General features: G+C 40.6%; 1 protein-coding gene, 1 non-coding gene and 1 pseudogene across 12 annotated transcripts in view; 2 read left to right on the top strand and 1 right to left on the bottom strand.

Moving 5' to 3' along the window:
- Positions 1–18,513, bottom strand: part of BNC2 (basonuclin zinc finger protein 2) — a 504,931-nt gene that overhangs the window by 373,489 nt on the left and 112,929 nt on the right. The gene's annotated exons all lie outside the window — the stretch shown is intronic.
- On the top strand, positions 388–625 carry LOC145509901 (cytochrome b-c1 complex subunit 7 pseudogene; annotated as a pseudogene).
- TRNAG-CCC (transfer RNA glycine (anticodon CCC)) lies at positions 779–851 on the top strand. Its single transcript has one exon. It is a non-coding gene; the product is annotated as a tRNA-Gly (tRNA).

The following is an 18,513-nucleotide window of genomic DNA, read 5'->3' as shown; positions in this document are numbered from 1 at the left end:
GTTCAAGAGTCTACAAATTTACTCAAAATTCAGGTTGCCTAATGAAACAATTATACCATACAGGACACTTTGAAGACCTATTTAGGAAGACCTTATCAAAGCTTCAAACAATATACACTGCTTTATATTATCTACTTGGCACATGATTGTAATAGCTAAAGAACAAACTCAAATTTTAAAATTAATTCATGAATTAAACCCCTACTTTATATAAATCACTACTATATTCACCTTCCTTCCGTGCTATCTAGAAATGTCTATAAAAAGCAATTCAAAGGTCTCAGGTCAACACGGCGAGCAGTTCTTGCCATTTCAGCATCAAGCAGGTGGCCGGAGGGTATTTAAAAAGGGTATTACAATGCTGCCGGGTTCAGTAAACTGGGTTTAATGCAAGATGATATAATATATGAGAATGACGATGTAAAAGAAGCCATAAGAAGGCTTCCTGAGAACCTTTATGACAACAGAGTTTCGCATTAAGAGAGCCCTGGACATGCACATGAGGCAGCAGATCCTGCCTAAACCTCAGTGGACAGAATATGAGGAGGATAAATTCTACCTTGAACCATCTCTGAAAGAAGTGATTCGGGAAAGAAAAGGGAGAGAAGAACAAGCCGAGAAATAATTTAGTAGTCTAAATCTGTGGATACAGCTGTTATCAAATATTTTTACGAAGTTAGTTTAAACCTGAAAAGTACAATGTAGAACTATTTAGGCTGTAAATGTATTACTTTAAATACACATCTATTATAATAAAAACAAAGTTATTCAAGGGATTTCCCTGGTGGTCCAGTGGCTAAGACTCTGCATTCCCAATGCAGGGGGCCCAGGTTCCATCCCTGGTCAGGGAACTAGATCCCACATGCTGATACTAAGAGTCTACATGCCACAGCTAAGACCTGGTGCAGGAAAATAAAAACTTGAAATAATTTTTTTTTAAGTTGTATGGCAGAAACCAACACAACATTAAAGTAATTTTCCTCCAATTAAAAAAATTAAACCAAAAAAAGTAATTCAAATGAAATATCAACACTTTTTAAAATTTTTTCTTTCATTTTTAATTGAAGGATAATTGCTTTACAGTTCTGCATTGGTTTCTACCAAACATCAAAATGAATCAGCCATAGGTTTTTAAAATTAGAGCTATCATTACAAATCTTAGTTATGTAACCACCTGATTGCTGCCGCTGCTGTTAAGTTGCTTCAGTCGTGTCCGACTCTGTGCGACCGCATGGATGGCAGCCCACCAGGCTCCTCTGTCCACAGGATTCTCTAGGCAAGAATACTGGAGTGGGTTGCCATTTCCTTCTGCAACCACCTGATTAGCCAAGAGTAAATTTTCAAATCTTTAAAATATAAATTTTAAAATTTACTTAAATTTTTAAAGGTTTCGTCTTGACATATACGTTAAAACTTTGGAAGATTTTTTTTAATGATGAAAACTATCAAACACAAAGGGATTAATACATCTCCACTAATAGTGGAAGAGCATCTGATTTTCTTTTTCTAGTGAGCATGACAAAAAACTCAGAATTTTTGGTTAAAACAAGAAGAAAAAATCCTATGCAAAGAATGGAGGAGAGCATCATCACAGGAGTGAGAAACAAATGTGCTTATCTTTTCAATCCAAGAGATTGCATAGTCTCGGTTGTAGAGTGGCTCTGGGTGTGGTGGGGAAGGCAGATAACTAGGGCTCAGTGTGCCTGACGGGGTGCTCATACAGCTCTTTGTAACAGTCTAGTGCTACTTTCTTCACTGAGTACGTGAACACCTACCACTACTAAAAATATACAAGACAAAGCACTTTCAGGAATTTTTAAACCTAGTCTGGAGTATCATACAACCATTCGAATAACTTCCTACAAGGCACAAAGCCTTAGGTGCCTTGAGAAAACGACTGCAAAAAAGAGGCATACCCAGGAACTGATGTGGCTAAAACACAGTATAAGAAGTGTCAGAGACTGAGGTGGAAAGATAGGCTGGCTTCCTCTCAAGGAGGACCCTGAATACAGAAGCAAAGGGCTTGTTCTGACCAGAGAGCTTGCAATGAATGAAGTTTGGGGCTGAGTAGTGACAAAGTCAGAGATGTTTTTAAAAGCCTTCAATCCCAAGGAGTACAGCTTCCTGGAGGGAGCTTGAAAAGTTACTGCAGCCAGCTTGCAGTAGGGTAGCAACATTGAAGAGGAGAGAACGAGCTCAACAGTAGTCATGAGACTTTTAAGGAGGGGATAGCTCCAAGAGATCAGAGAAGGCGATGGCACCCCACTCCAGTACTCTTGCCTGGAAAATCCCAGGGACAGAGGAGCCTGGTGGGCTGCCGTCTATGGGGTCGCACAGAGTCGGACACAACTGAAGCGACTTAGCAGCAGCAGCAGCAGCAGCAGCTCCAAGAGATAACACACACCAAAAAGTCAACTTCCAGGATGTGGTGAACGAAGGGAATGGACAGAAAACAGGAAGAAAATGATTGCTAGGGTGTTCTGGCCTCTGAGACCAGAAGGACAGTCACTTAGAGATGGAGTGTGGTTTCTGTGTGTGTGCTTGCACAACAAAGCATCCCCACAGAGACAGGTAATGTGCTTGCACCTTAGAGATGAAGAACTAGAACCTTAAGCTCACCTCTGCCAAACCCAACTCTCCTCTAGATAGATGCTAACCTGGGCAGCTGCAATGAGAGACTGGACCACCCAAACCCTAACGGATCTCTCCAGCAAGGGTTCTTGTTGGGGCCCTCAGCTCCTGATGGACATGATGGGTGAAGAGATGCACTGCATTTTCAGAGAGCAGAATTAGAAAACTTAAAAGGCGTTACACTGCAACTGGAAGGTCAGATAAAGTAAATGTATCAGGTGACTAATTTGGGTGATGGAAGCTTTCCCTATATATTTCTTGAAAGGAACAACTCAAGGGGATGAAAATGAGGTAAGACCTAAAGCTTACACATTTGGGGGGACCTCTTTAAGAAACAGCATACAAAAACATATGCATCCTTTACACAAAGAAATGACCCTGAGGACACATTTGCTGGGGCTCCCCCAGGAATGTAGAGGAAAATTCTACACCCCCTGCAAAAGCCCCCATTCAGAACAGACACAGAGATCAAGGGTCATCTGAGAGAACTGAAAGAAAAAATCCCAGACAGAAAGATGCAAACTTTACTGGATGGCACAAAAGGAGTTAAAATTACCCAAGAAAATGCAGGCAAAAAGAGATGAGAGGCTTAGACTGGCTGATTATTCTTATAAGGATCTCATTTGACAGGGGTAAAATGTAAAGAAAAGTGTCTGCCAGTTTTTACAGAAAACATATGGGAATTTACCTGGGGAAATTTGCTTTCTTTTAACGGAACAAGGAGTCTTTTCAGGTATTCTGAGTTGAAATTGAGAAGGACATGTTTAATTATAGTAAATGTGGAGAAAGGGTTAGCTGCAGGAGAATGGTGGCCATAACGTATTAATATTCAACTTCATTCCTGGGTTGGGTGGGTGGAAGAGACTAGAACAGGAGCTACATTTTTACATACAAAGACCCACTATACAAGGAAGGAAAAAAAGGAGGGAGGGAAGAACGGAGAAAGGGAAGAAAGAAGAGAGAAAAAGACGAAGGAAGAAAAATATCAATCTCCACTTGAATAAGCCTACAGGAGGGATTTTCTGTAAAGAAAGGTTACGAATGTCAAAGAAAATTAATTTATCCCCCAAATTTTGGCTCCTCAACATGAAAACATAAAAAAGATGACATGTAAACTGTTAAGACAAGAGCACCCTTTTCTGTCTCAGACACCCTGTGTACTCAGGGTGCCTTGGGGCAAGCTGATCAGCACTGTGCCTTAGCTCTGAACCTCAAATGCAGAGAGATGCCCTGTACCCAAAGTGGAGATGGCGTGCTCTGGTGGGTACACGTGGGGCAGGAGAATCAAAATGACAACGGTCAGCAGCCCAGTGAAGGTCTTTGATCTGAACCACAATAACCCCAATGCCACAACAGTCCCAGCTCCTCCCCCACCGCAAAATGCAACTATCTGATCAGGCGTCTTCTGCCCCCACCCCACCAGATACTAATGGGGAGAGACTGGAAAGAGAACAAGATCGGACAAGGACCAAACAGGACAGGCTAGAGAGCAGTAACAATGATTCTGGGCTCCCCTGGGAGTAATAAAGTGACAGAGCGGACAGGAAGAGAGCCAATTAGTACATTCCCAGACAAGAGAGAGCTGAGGCTAAGGAAAAGCAAGGAATTAAACACAAATTTTGCCAGTCTGCCTATGTCAGCATAGTTATTCTTCACTAATATGAAACTGACACGCAACCGAGACAAAGGTACCAAAACTGCAAGAATGGCAAGAGCCCTGGGCAGAGGGAAACTAGTCCTGTCTCCATCACTGTCTGTAATGCTCAGTGAGTCACTTCAGAGCAACTCTAAACTCTATCCTTCTTAACCATGAAATGAAATAATTCCCAGAGCTGGCATCCTAGAACTCAAGGACCTAATGGTCCTATGAAAGAATACAGACTTGAGCCAGACGACCTAGGTGTGAATTCCAGCTCTGCAAGTGTTTTGGACTTTTGGAAAGTTACTTGACCTCTCTGTACCTCAGTTTCCCCATCTGTGAGAGACAAGAAAAACACTCCACCTCATGGAACTGCCTAAGGATGAAGAGCTCTGTTAGTCGTAATCATGGCTGTGGGCAAATTTTGTACCCAATACATTTTGGGTACGAGCATCTGTGTGGTGAATCACCTTTCTGAAAAGCTCTTCCTCAAAGGGGTAAACACTCTGCCTATCACTTTTCAGGGTGGTTCCCTTCCTAGGCCAGGGGCTGCTGTTGCTGTTTAGTTGCTCAGTCGTGTCTGACTCTTTGCGACCCTGTGGACTGCAGCACACCAGGCTCCTCTGTCCTCCACTGTCTCCGCGGTTTGCTGAAACTCATATCCATCTAGTCGGTGATGCTATCTAACCACCTCATCATCTGCCGCCTCCTCTCCTCCGGCCCTCAATCTTTCCAGGCAACAGAGTCTTTTCCAATGACTTGGCTCTTCCCATTAGGTGGCCACAGAATTGGAACTTCAGCATCAGTCCTTCCAGTGAATATTCAGATTTCCTTTAGGATTGACTGGTTTGATCCTTGCAATCTAAGGGACTCTCAAGAGTCTTCTCTAGCACCACAATTTGAAAACATCAGTTCTTTGGCACTCAGTCTTCTTTATGATCCAACTCTCACATCCATACCTGACCACTAGAAAAGCCATACCTTTGATTATACGGACCTTAGTCAGCAAACTGATGCCTCTGCTTCTTAATGCACCGAGGTTGGTCACAGCTTTCCTTCCAAGGAGCAAGTGTTTTCTAATTTCATGGCTGCTGTCACCATTTATAGTGATTTTGGAGCCCAAGAAAATAAAATCTGTCACTTTTTCCCCTTCTATTTGCCATGAAGTAATGGGACCAAATGTCAAGATCTTAGTTTTCTAAATGTTGAGTTTCAAGCCAGTTTTTTCACTCTTTTACCTGCATCAAGAGGCTCATTAGTTCCTCTCCACTTTCTGTCATTAGAGTGGCATCATCTGCACATCTGAGGTGGTTGATATTTCTCCTGGCAATCTTGATTCCACCTTGTGATCCATCCCACCCAGCGTTTCTCATGGTGTACACTCTGCTTATAAATTAAATAAGCAGGATGACAATATACAGCCTTGTCATACTCCTTTTCCAATTTGGAACTAGTCAATTGTTTCATGTCCAGTTCTAATTAGTTGCTTCTTGACGTGAATACAGGTTTTTCAGGAGACAGGTAAGGTGGTCTGGTACTCCCACCTCTTGATTGCAACTCCCCTCCATCAGCACCTTGCTAAATTACAGTGCAAGCCTCTGGTTTCCATTCTCTCAAATTCATCCTCGAATCAAATCTCACATATAATTCTCCTGCTTTACAACCCAAAGGCACTTTTTTCCCACATGCAACAACATGGATCAACCTCAAAACTTTTATTCTAAGCGAAAGAAGCCAGACTTAAAAGGTTACATTCTGTAGGATTACATTTATATCATGTTCTGGGAAAGACAAATTTTTAAGGACAGAAAACAGGTCAGTGGCTGCCAGGGCCTGGAGTTGGGAGGAGGGGTTAGTCACTCAGGAGCACTGAGGAGGTGCTGTAAATATTCTTCATCTTGATTGCAGTGGTGGTTATAAGACTAAGATCAAACACACTAAATGATGCACTAAAATGGGTCAATTTTATTGTGTATAAATTACACCTTAATTTGAAATAAATTAGAGAGAAATCCCAAGGATTTCCTATTGCCTACAGGTACTACAGCATTGCTGATCTGTCCCCTATCATGCCTTCCACATTCCAGCAGCAACCAACTTTTTAAAATTCCCAGCATACTCTGTGCAGAAATTTCTTAACCACTGTTCGGCTCTTAAACAGCTTTTCCATATTAACCACTGAGTCCTCTGGGCTGTGTTCCTTCCTCTCTCAACCCTCACACTCCCAGGCAGATAGGTTAGTAAGTTATTTTCCTATCACTGCTTTCAAAGAAATGTATTACACATGCATATATTATGATATAATGAATGCTCTTGTCTCTCACTGATCAACTGAAATGTGAATTCTTAGGGAAAAAGAACTACTTTTTATCCACATGTGTGTATGCAACCTGGTCCATGGCAGACAGTCAATAAATTTTTGTTGGAATGATGTTTCATAAGGCGTCACTATCTCACTGCACCCCCACCACTTACAAGAGTGCCCACTTGGCTCAATAAATAATGGCAGCCCTTGCCCTGCACACTAATACAAGACAATAAACATGACCATGCAAGCTGAAACCATGAAGAGCAATCTTAATAATAAATAGAAAAATTCTAGCTTCTCTATGATCTGTAACATTTTTTGTCAAAAACACTAAAAATCAGTTACAAAGGAAGATGAAAAAAGCAAAACATTCATTTACTACACTGTAATTTAAAGCATTAGAAATTTGAGAATTAAAGCATTTCTTTATCGAAAAAAAAGCCTCAAGAGTAGTCTCAGTAGTTTGAACAGTGCTGCCTTCTTCTCACTGTATAATTTAAAACATCAAATGAGCATCTTTTGTACTGGCATACTCCTGTCTAAGTCTGGATTAGGTTCCAACATTTTATCCCTTTTATCCCCACTGTCCTGAAGTATCTCTGAGGAGTTCTCTTTAATATGTTTTCTACCAGCATCTTTTCCTCTGTTATGCTTTCATCCTTTTTGTCACAATCACTTTTCTAATTTACATAGTAACTTCCTCTTCCCTAACTCCTCTGGCTGCACACACAGAGGCTCTAGAACAGTGGCAGTGTTGACACTCCTGCAGTCAGCTTGTTTTCCTAGAACTCTATTTAGGAAAGGTTCAAATTTCACTTCCAGAGTTAGCACTTCACATTTCTTTGCTGCACTTTGATCTTTGTCCGCCAATTCCCTCTTTGAATTATCCATTTTCACAAAACGTCACATGAGTTTATCTCTGAGAGACAAGGAGGCAACACAGCTATGCCCTTTGCTGTCTGTTCATGAACCAAATAACAGGATGTGCTGGCTGTACTTTAATACACTCTGTTAATGTAACATAATAACCAAAATGTAAGCAGTGTTGCTGGAGGATCCATGTTACTTAATTAACCATAAGAACTGAAAACTGTCCATACTGGAAAGATGCAAAGTGAGAAATACCTTTGTTTAACAAGTAAACAAGTAATTTTAGAATGAATCAACTGGCTCACCACTTGGTCAGATTTAACCAACAGGAATTTATGCCCTTCCCATCTACACTTTCTCATTTATAAGATCACAAAAACAGAACCACTTCCTAAAGACCCAATTCACGATCAGGTACAACATATTAGAGGAGAGATCTAGATTATAATCCCAATTCTATTACTAGTAACAAAGTTACATTCTAACACAGTACTCTATAAAATAGGGTTAATGATACTTCCTCCTTCATCAGATGGTTCTGAGAGACAAAGGAGAAACACATTTTAAAAAGTACTTTGAAAAATTCAACTAGATACTATCCTATCAAACATATACTTAGCAGGCACCAGGCATTATTATATGAGATTTTCATAAATCTTCTCATAGAATTCTCATGACACAAGAGAATTCTCATGACACAAGAGAATTCTCATGGTACAAGTACCAGTATAGTCTCCATTTTACAGAAGCATACTGAGGCACAGTTAAGTCATATAATGTGTCCAAGGGCATGCAGAGAGTGAGCAGAGAAGCAGGCTGTTGTTCAGTTGCCCAGTCGTGTCCAGCTCTTTGTGACCCATGGACTGCAGCACACCAGGCCTCTCTGTCCCTCACCACCTCCCAGACTTTGCCCAAGTTCACGTCCATTGCATCAGTGATGCCGTCCGGCCATCTCATCCTCTGACACCCTCTTCTTCTGCCCTCAATCTTTCCCAGCATCAGGGACTTTTCCAATGAGTTGTCTGTTTGCATCAGATGACCAAAATACTGGAGCGTCAGCTTCAGCATCAGTCCTTCCAGTGAATATTCAGGGTTGATCTCCCTTAAGATTGACTGATTTGATCTCCTGGCTGTCCAAGGGACTTTCACAAGTCTTTGAACTCAAAAGGTTTATCTCCACGGGTCAAGTTCTCTGAAACTTCTTCACTAACTTGTCTACTGTCCACAGAAAGTAGAAGGACATGGTCACTGAAAGGGGTAAAACACTGACTCCTAGAAACTGGACAAATAATTCAGTATGACTCAGAGTAATCAAATAGTTCTACTCTAACATTTGCAGATTTGGGGCAGAACTAATACAAACCAAACTCAAAAATGTTTGTCCCAACACATCTTTCATCAAGGCACCTTGTGGTAAAGACAAGCTGGTCCACAAGATGACTTCACCAGCAGCTGTGCACTTGCCTTGGGAATGGTCAGTTTTAGTTTCTCATCAAAAAGAGAGACTTGCCTCTCATGCCTTAAATAGAAACTACTTCAAATGATATACAGTCTGATTTAAATTACAGATTATAAAAACTACTTTCCAGGGGACTTCCCTGGTAGTTACAGTGGTTAAGACTCTTCGCTTCCAATGCAGGGGGTATGGGTTTGATCCCTGGTCGGGGAAATAACATCCCACATGCCATGCAGCATGGACAAAAAAAAAATTTAGTTTTTAAGAAAGAACTACTTTCCAAATCACAAGGAAAATACCGGAAGGGACATGATAAATGCGTAGATACATTTTACGAGATAGAAATCAGGTTGGCCTCAGGTAATAGAAAGTCCTGAGCTTAAACAATGAGCTCTCTCACAGAACAAGTCAGGAGCAGCAGATGTGGGCTAAGTATCAAGGACACCAGCTCTGCCTTTCCTGTTGCCATGCTCACCCCCGAGTCTGCTCACTGCCTCACTAAGCATCACTGACAAACTCCAAGCAGGAATTTGTTTCTCATTCCAGATGGGTAACTTTCACTATCTTTGTCTAGCACACTTCCTCTTATAAATTATTGGCCAGAACTTAGTCACATGCCTGCAATCAGAGCAATAGCTCCTAAGGGGGATGAAATTATCATGACTTAGGTGTTTATATTAATCATAAGCTATCTTGGACCCATCTCCCATGTCTGGCTATTTGGGAAGAAAGAGGAGGAATGGGTTTCAAGGCAAGCACGAGTATTTAATACAGTTATTGTAAAAGAGGCATATGACAAATGTGAAACGGTTCACATGACTCTCTAGAGCTGGGTCCCTGTGAGTTTAGAGAACAGTCCACCACTACACAAACAGGAGCACCAGAACACAATGAACTACTTCACTAGTTAAGTAAGTAAGAGCCAGTAAAGCAAAGTAGCTTTTCAAAAGCACAATTTCTCAGCCAACAGCATGAATCAGAGAAACTGTTTTAGTTCTCTTGAACTGTACTCTTCCCAAAATTATCTAGTTGAGCAATCATACCCAACCTCAACCTCTGTACTCAGGCTCTGCTTAGGGAACAAGGGGGTGGAAAAACACACAGGTTTAGATGTGGCGATTACTCCATTCTCATTTTTTTTTAAATTAGCTGTCCTTTTTCATTTAGGCAATTCTTCCCTTCCTAGAAAAGCAAGAAGGACAGGAGATTACCTGAATAAAAAAGAATACCCAGACAAGATATCTTCCTATAGTTAGGTTTTCAGTTGCAGGCTTATGATGAAGGAAAATTCAAATACTACCTTGAAAGACTCAGAGTGGGTCTGAGGGCATGAGCCATTCCTTCTATGCTTTCATAGATAGCATTAAGCCTAAAATTGGAATTAGGCTGATCCCTCTTCAAAGAATGAAGGCAAATTTACAAAGTTTTTATATGGAAGCTCAACTGCATCCTATACACCACTCCAAATCATCTCATCTTTTCTATCACTGTTCTTTCCACCTGAACATCTGCTTTGCCAATTAACACTATCATTTCTGTCATTCAAACTCTATCAGTTGAAATTCAAAGTCTGTCTCAAATGTTTTGTTTCCTCCATGCCCAAGACTTGGAACCTTTCATGACAGGGCTTATGCACTGTCCAACTCCTAACCTCCTGAAGCCTTGCACCCAAGAAAGATGCAATGCTGTATAACTGTCCCCAGAAATAAAGAGACCAAAAGAACAACAGACTAGAGTTGAAAACAGGACCCCTTCCTTATCGTTTATCAATTTTGTTTTCCATTCGAGCAGCAGAGGAGGAAAAGCAATAGCCAAAGAAGCAGGAAGGCACTAGAGAAGATGGTAAGAACTGTACATCTGACCAATTTCTCTATACTCCAGGGATGCCTGACCTGCACACGTCTACATACAACAGAACAGACACAAACAAATGATGACTGCTAATTCTGGCCGCTCTTTTTCCCCCCTTAAACACACTCCAGAAGTCACTGCAATAACGGAAACATTTGGGAGACTGAGCCATCTGATGACAATTACAGGAATCCTGGAAGGGAAGAGAATGCTCAGGGCAGGCCAGACGGCCATGCAATTACAAACCCTCTCTCAGCCTCAGAGTCCTCTCCACACCCTCCACTTCCCTGCCAGGGGGAGGTGGACGGGGAGGCTGTTACTCAGCGTTCCCAGGCTGACACGCTCTCACACGGCTCCAGAGAGCGCACCATGATTTAGGTTTGCTCAGTTTTCTCACCCTTTGCAGAAAGACACTTCCTGGTTGTCATGAGTTTGGTTCCCAAGGATGTGAGACTCACAGAAACCAAGACTTGTATAGTAAAAAAAGATGATTAAAAAGGTAAACCACTGAAAATGCTTGCTGCTCTTGCTGTTTAGTCACTAAGTCATGTCTGACTTTTTGTGACCCCATGGACTATAGCCCATCAGGCTCCTCAGTCCATGGGATTTCCCAGGCAAGAATACTGGAGTGGGTTGCCATTCCCTTCTCCAGTGGATCTTCCCAACCCAGGGGTTTAACTCACATCTCCTGCATTAGCAGGCGGATTCTAACACTGAGCCACCAGGGAAGCCCACTGAAAATGCTAATATGAAACTAAAACTTTTTTCCAAGTCCCGTTACTCCCTGAACTAATCCTTGTGGCACTCGGAAGTGAGGGTAATGGATGGGAGGAGAAAAGGGCTAGTATTTACTGAATACCTCCAAGAGAAAGCCACTTTCAGAAATAAGAAACCTTATAAAGGACAGAGCACTGCTGATTCAATGAGAGCTAAATTTCAGAGAAGCAACTTCCCCAATCCCAAAGCTCTTAAATGAAGGCAACAGGGTAAAAACCAAGCCCACCTGGCTCCAACATCCACACTCCTTCTACTAAGCTACACTGCCTGAGAAATAGCAAGCACATCAAACACAGAACTAGTATGACATAAGCTGGCATTAATCACTACCTGGCGTGCATGCTAAGTCGATTCAGTAATGTCCAACTCTTTTGTGACCCCATGGACTGCAGCCCACCAGGCTCCTCTATCCATGAGATCCTAGAGGCAAGAATATAGGAGTGGGTGGCCATGCTCTCCTCTACAACTGACAATTTCTTTCTCCTTAAAATAATTTGTACAAAGTTTAAGAAGTGAGCTTCAAGGACTTCCCTGGTGGTCCAGTGGCTAAGACTGCACGATCTCAATGCAGAGGGCCTGAGTTCCATCCCTGCTCAGGGAACTAGATTCCCCACGCCACAACTAAGACTCAGAGAAACCAAGTAAATTTTTTTTTTAAAAAAGAAGTGAATTGCAGGTTAATTCAAAGAAAGCTTACAATTTTATTTGTAAATGTTTTAAAAACATATTTGCTATTAATCTACCCAGAGAAGAGATAACACTATTATTTACTCATTTATATATTACCTTCCTGTATTTGTTGTTAATATATCTACCTTTTTATATGCCAGTTGGGGTCATAATATTTATAGTTTTATATCTATTTCTTTTCAACTAACATATTGTAAGTATACTCCTGTGTCATAAAATAAATTCCTCAAAAGTCAGATCTTTTAAATAATTACATCAGAATACATTTCATAACTAAAGTCTTCCAACTTAAAGCCCTGTGCTGACAGGATTAGGGAATTTAAATACTTGAAATATTACATATTCTATGTAGATGGCTAAGGAAACAAGGAGACTGCTGAAAAATGAATCATGATTCCAGGGAATCCCTGTTGGTTCAAGAGGATGTACTTTGACAGAATCACATTTGCCAAATCTTTGTATGTTGGAAATACAATCAACCCATGCTGTTGTTGTTTAGTCATTAAGTTGTGTCCAAGTCTTTGCAACCCCATGGATTGTGGCCTACCAGGCTCTTCTGTCCATGCAATTTCCCAGGCAAGAATACTGGAGTGGGTTGCCATTTTCTTCGCCAATCAATCCATGCTGCTGCTGCTGCTAAGTCGTTTCAGTTGTGTCTGACTCCGTGCGACCCCATAGACAGCAGCCCACCAGGCTCCTCTGTCCACAGGATTCTCTAGGCAAGAATACTGGAGTGGGTTGCTATTTCTTTGTCTAAATCAATCCATAAATAGACACAAATGTACAAAATTCAAAATTAGGATTCCAAATTACCATTCAACTATATTCTACGAATGCTTTCCATGAGTGTTTTTTTTTTTTTCATTTGTTTTTGGCAGTGCCACAAAGCTTGTGGGATCTTAGTTCCCTGACCAAGGATTGAATCCAGACCCTCGGCAGTCAAAGCACAGAGTCCTAACGACTGTACTGCCAGGGAATTTCCTCATAGGTCTTTATGGAAATCAAAAGTGTAAAAGCTTTGTGGAATTTTCTTTAAATAGAGCCATAAGTTGAACACTTGCTTCAATGTATTAGCAAAAGATGGACTTCTCCAGCATGGCACACACCAAAGAACTGCTTGACAATCTTACACAATGTGGTGCTGGTAATGACAGCAATAATAAAAAGTAAAAATGACAGTAGCAATGATGGTGGCTTTCATTTGTTAAGTCTTTCTCTTTGTTAGTTACTGTTCTCAACACTCAATACAGACATGTGTAATTTCATTCTCTCTAAATCCCATAAGGTAGCTACTCTTCTTATCCACTAAACTTGAAGTCAGAAAACTTGAGTTTAAGTCCATTCATAGTCCTAATGCGTTAGTAAGTTTCATGTCTCTAGTTACACAATTTCTTCACTACATAATAGACGGTTTGGGTCTGAGAGTGTCGTAAAATGAATAAACTCTCAAGTATTACAGATTTGACAATCACCTGAAAATATAAATATACACACGCCACTCCCAATCCATAGCAAACTCATGTCACAAAATGGCATAAAGCTTTACAATCATTTATAGCACTGCATGCTAGAAAATTATTAACAATCACCATCTTAGCCTTGACGTACTCTTTTTCCTATTTGGAACCAGACTGTTGTTCCATGTACACTTCTAACTGTTGTTTCCTGATCTGCATACAGGTTTCTCAAGAGACAGGTCAGGTGGTCTGGTATGCTCATCTCTTTCAGAATTTTCCACAGTTTATTGTGATCCACACAGTCAAAGGCTTTGGCATAGTCAGTAAAGCAGAAATAGATGTTTTTCTGGAACTCTCTTGCTTTTTCGAGGATCCAGCAGATGTTGGCAATTTGATCTCTGGTTCCTCTGCCTTTTCTAAAACCAGCTTGAACATCTGGAAGCTCGTGGTTCACGTATTGTTGAAGCCTGGGTTGGAGACTTTTGAGCATTACTTTACTAGCATGTGAGATGAGTGCAATTGTGTGGTAGTTTGAGCATTCATTGGCATTGCCTTTCTTTGGGATTGGAATGATCTTTTCCAGTCCTGTGGCCACTGCTGAGTTTTCCAAATTTGCTGACATATTGAGTGCAGCACTTTCACAGCATCATCTTTCAGGATTTGAAATAGCTCCACTGGAATTCCATCACCTCCACTAGCTTTGTTCTTAGTTATGCTTCCTTAGGCCCACTTGACTTCACATTCCAGGATGTCTGGCTCTAGGTGAGTGTGAGTGATCACACCAACGTGATTATCTGCGTCGTGAAGATCATTTTTGTACAGTTCTTTTGTGTATTCTTGTCACCTCTTCTTAATATCTTCTGCTTCTGTTAGGTCCATACCATTTCTGTCCTTTATTGAGCCCATCTTCGAATGAAATGCTACCTTGGTATCTCTAATTTTCTTGAAGAGATTACTAGTCTTTCCCATTCTATTGTTTTCCTCTATTTCTTTGCACTGATCACTGCGGAAGGCTTTCTTATCTCTCCTTGCTATTCTTTGGAACTCTGCATTCAAATGGGTATATCTTTTCTTTTCTCCTTTGCTTTTCCCTTCTTTTCTTTTCCCAGCTATTTCTAAGGCCTCCTCAGACAGCCATTTTCCTTTTTTGCATTTCTTTTTCTTTGGGATGGTCTTGATTTCTGTCTCCTGTACAATGTCACGAACCTCCATCCATAGTTTATCAGGCACTCTGTCTATCAGATCTAGTCCAAATAGAAAAGGAGTATGTCAAGGCTGTATATTATCACCCTGCTTATTTAACTTATTGCAGAGTACATCATGAGAAATGCTGGGCTGGAGGGAGCACAAGCTGGAATCAAGATTGCCGGGAGAAATATCAATAACCTTAGACATGCAGATGACACCACTCTTATGGCAGAAAGTAAAGAAGAACTAAAGAGCCTCTTTATAAAAGTGAAAGAGGAGAGTGAAAAAGTTAGCTTAAAGCTCAACATTCAGAAAACTAAGATCATGGCATCCTGCCCCATCACTTCATGGCAAATAGATGGGGAACCAGTGGAAACAGTGGCTGACTTTATTTTGGGGGGCTCTAAAATCACTGTAGATGGTGACTGCAGCCATGAAATTAAAAGACGCGATTCCTTGGAAGGAAAGTTATGACCAGCCTAGACAGCATATTAAAAAGCAGAGACATTATTTTGTCCACAAAGGTCTGTCTAGTCAAGGCTACGGTTTTTCCAGTAGTCAGGTGAGAGTTGGACTATAAAGTAAGCTGAGCGCCAAAGAACTGATGCTTTTGAACTGTGGTGTTGGAGAAGACTCTTGAGAGTGCCTTGGACTGCAAGGAGATCCAACCAGTCCATCCTAAAGAGATCAGTCCTGGGTGTTCATTGGAAGGACTGATGTTGAAACTGAAACTCCAATACTTTGGCCACCGGATGCGAAGAGCTGACTCATTTGAAAAGACCCTGATGCTAGGAAAGATTGAAGGCAGGAGAAGGGGACGACAGAGGATGAGATGGTTGGATGGCATCACCGACTCAATGGACGTGAGTTTGAGTAAACTCTGGGAGTTGGTGATGGACAGGGAGGCCTGGCGTGCTGCAGTCCATGGGGTCGCAAAGAGTCGGACATGACTGAGAGATGGAACTGAACTGAACTGCTTCTGTGTATTAAGCTAATGTTTTAACTCAGTGAAAGTAATTACCACCCAGGTTCTGCAATCCATCAACTCACCCTAGGCATTCCTGCTCATTTCTCTGGTCTCCAGGACCCAAGAATCCCTTTTGTTGAACCAAAGGTTGATTGTTACTAGTTTCTCTCTTTCCAGTCTATATTTCTGCCAAGTAATTAGAAAAAGAAAATGAATAACTATTTTTGAGGTTTTTTTTAATGGAATCTGTGGGGGTTAGAGTCACCACAGCCTCTCACAAAAATAAAATTAAAATCATACATCTTTGACCTCTCCTTTTCCAAGAAGAATGGATAAAGGCAGTTTGGCTCTAGGCTGTGAAGTCAAGGATTTGAGCCAAATCACCTCCACTGAAATTTAGGTAGTTTGCCAAAAGTAGCTTAGTCAATAAAAGAAACATACATGGATTTACAAAATACTTTCATAAATCCCCACTTTTATCATAATGGAAGGTGTCATTAGTATGCCCATTTTACAGATGAAGATAACAAAGTTCAGAGGGTGAAAGTACTAGCCCCAAGATCACACTTAAAAAGTAACACAACATGTAGGAAGGAGGTTAAGAGAGAGGAGACATATGTATACCTATGGTTGACTCATGTTGATGTATAGCAGAAAGCATCAAAATATTGTAAAGTAATTATCCTGCAATTAAAAATAAAACTAAATTTTTAAAAAGTAACAAAGCAGTTTTTTGAATACAAGTCTTCTACATAATTTTTCCAAGTAACTGTAACATGTTATGGTTCAAAGAAATTCTTCCAACTTGAAGTAACATTAAAAACTACACTAAGGACTGTATAAATTACAAGCAAATCCTAAACACATCTATCCAGCAGTAGGTACTCATTTTATGCTATTTTATATTCTCCACTAAACTATACAGACATGATAAGAGAAAATTCTGAAATTATACCAATTCTCCCCACCATCCTGTCCTATGAACTCACTTCCATTGCACAAACACACTGAAAGGGCATTCCAAAAAACTATGGCTGTGCCCCCAGAACATACACATGGGAGGCAGAAACCAAAGAAGCATGTGACAGTAACAGCAACAATGGTGAGCACTTTCTACCATTTAAGTTGTAAACACAGCTGCTCTTCCTTTGGTCACCAACAAACCCCTTGAGAAGGTGGTCCATGCCTGTATGCACCAATTCAAATGGTAGGTAGCCCTGAAAGCTATACCATCATCAACAGGGCCGTGTTTTTTTATCATCCAGAACCAAGGTTCCTGTATCTGCAATTAAAAGGGCAATGTTTGACTCCTGAAATAAAACAAATTCAGCTAAAGTATGTATATATACCATATACATATATGCTATATGTATATATCATATACAAAATACATACATATATTTTTTTCTTCCTTCTGATTCTATAAACAATATATTCTTAGCTACAGAAAATCTCAAAAGTGTAGAAAGCATAAAGAAGCAAACATTAATCACAATTCCAGCAACCAGAGGCACAACTAATGACATTTCCTTCTAGTTTTTTCTTAATTCCTGACAGACTATTTGAAATACCCTTTTCTACAGAAAAAGTAACTAATTCTTTGGGGCAGAAACAAGAAAGGAATTGGAGCCTAGAAAAGTTAATTCCACTGTATTTATAAACAAATTCAAACTTCTTGAGCAAAATCTCAATTGACAGCTATAGCAAAAATACTTAAAATCCTTTGGAAAAGCTCAGTAAAGTCACAATCAAACTCTTCTCAACATTAGATCCAGAAGAAACAATAATCTATAATGATCACAGAGGTTCTCTTATGAGAATCTGTTTTGTTTTGAAGAACCTTATTTCCCCAAATCCTATTTTTGCATTCAAACTATTAACCCTAGTATCCTGATGGACTTCAGAACTACAAAATAAAGCACCATGTTTTACTGAATTTCTTAAGCTTAAGGAGTTTGAGAAAACAGCAGAAGAAGGTTGCTCTGACCTTCCCCTCATCCTTCTTCCCTGGGACAGGCCATAAAACCCTCATAATGCCAGGCGCCCTCCCTATGTCCAGAGGAAAGGAGCATCTTATCTCAGAACACAAAGGGATGCAGGAAAGAATCCTCACAAACAAGCCTTGCTGGGTTTTTCCCCAGTTCACTACAATGACCTCCTCCTTACCCTACCATATCCCTCCACAACTGCGCACTCTTCAAAAATCTACCATGAAATACTCAAGTCTGTTTCTTTGGGTCTTCATTTCCTTATGAAAGTTCCCATGTCCCATAAAATTTATATTAAATGTATCTGTATGCTTTTCTCCTGTTTAAAAATAATTTATTAATCTCCTGTTAATCTGTCTTTGTCAGTTTAATTTCAGACCCATCCAGGGACCCTTGAAGGGTGGAGGAAAACATTCCTGCCCTACAATCACCGTTATCAGTAACAAAAAAGACTTCAGATCACCCACAGAAGAAACTATGCAGAGGGGGACAAAAGGCTGTGTTTTTTCCTAAAATTCTGCTTCTAGAGGATACTAAGAAAATATCATCTGGTATAGTGTGTATGCACACACGCACGTGCGATCACCTTTCTGGCACAGGCATACGGCAAGGAGCACAGCTTTTGTCCTCCAACTGGAAATGGAGAGCTCAAAAGTAAAGCCCATCATGTCCTAACACAGTTGACAGCAAT

The sequence above is a fragment of the Giraffa tippelskirchi genome, chromosome 1 (assembly GCF_054371585.1).
Source record: "Giraffa tippelskirchi isolate mGirTip1 chromosome 1, T2T-mGirTip1v1.2.pri, whole genome shotgun sequence".
NCBI lineage: Eukaryota > Metazoa > Chordata > Mammalia > Artiodactyla > Giraffidae > Giraffa > Giraffa tippelskirchi.
The sequence above is the reverse complement of the archived record's forward strand: the minus strand, read 5'-3'. Positions and strand labels throughout refer to the sequence as shown.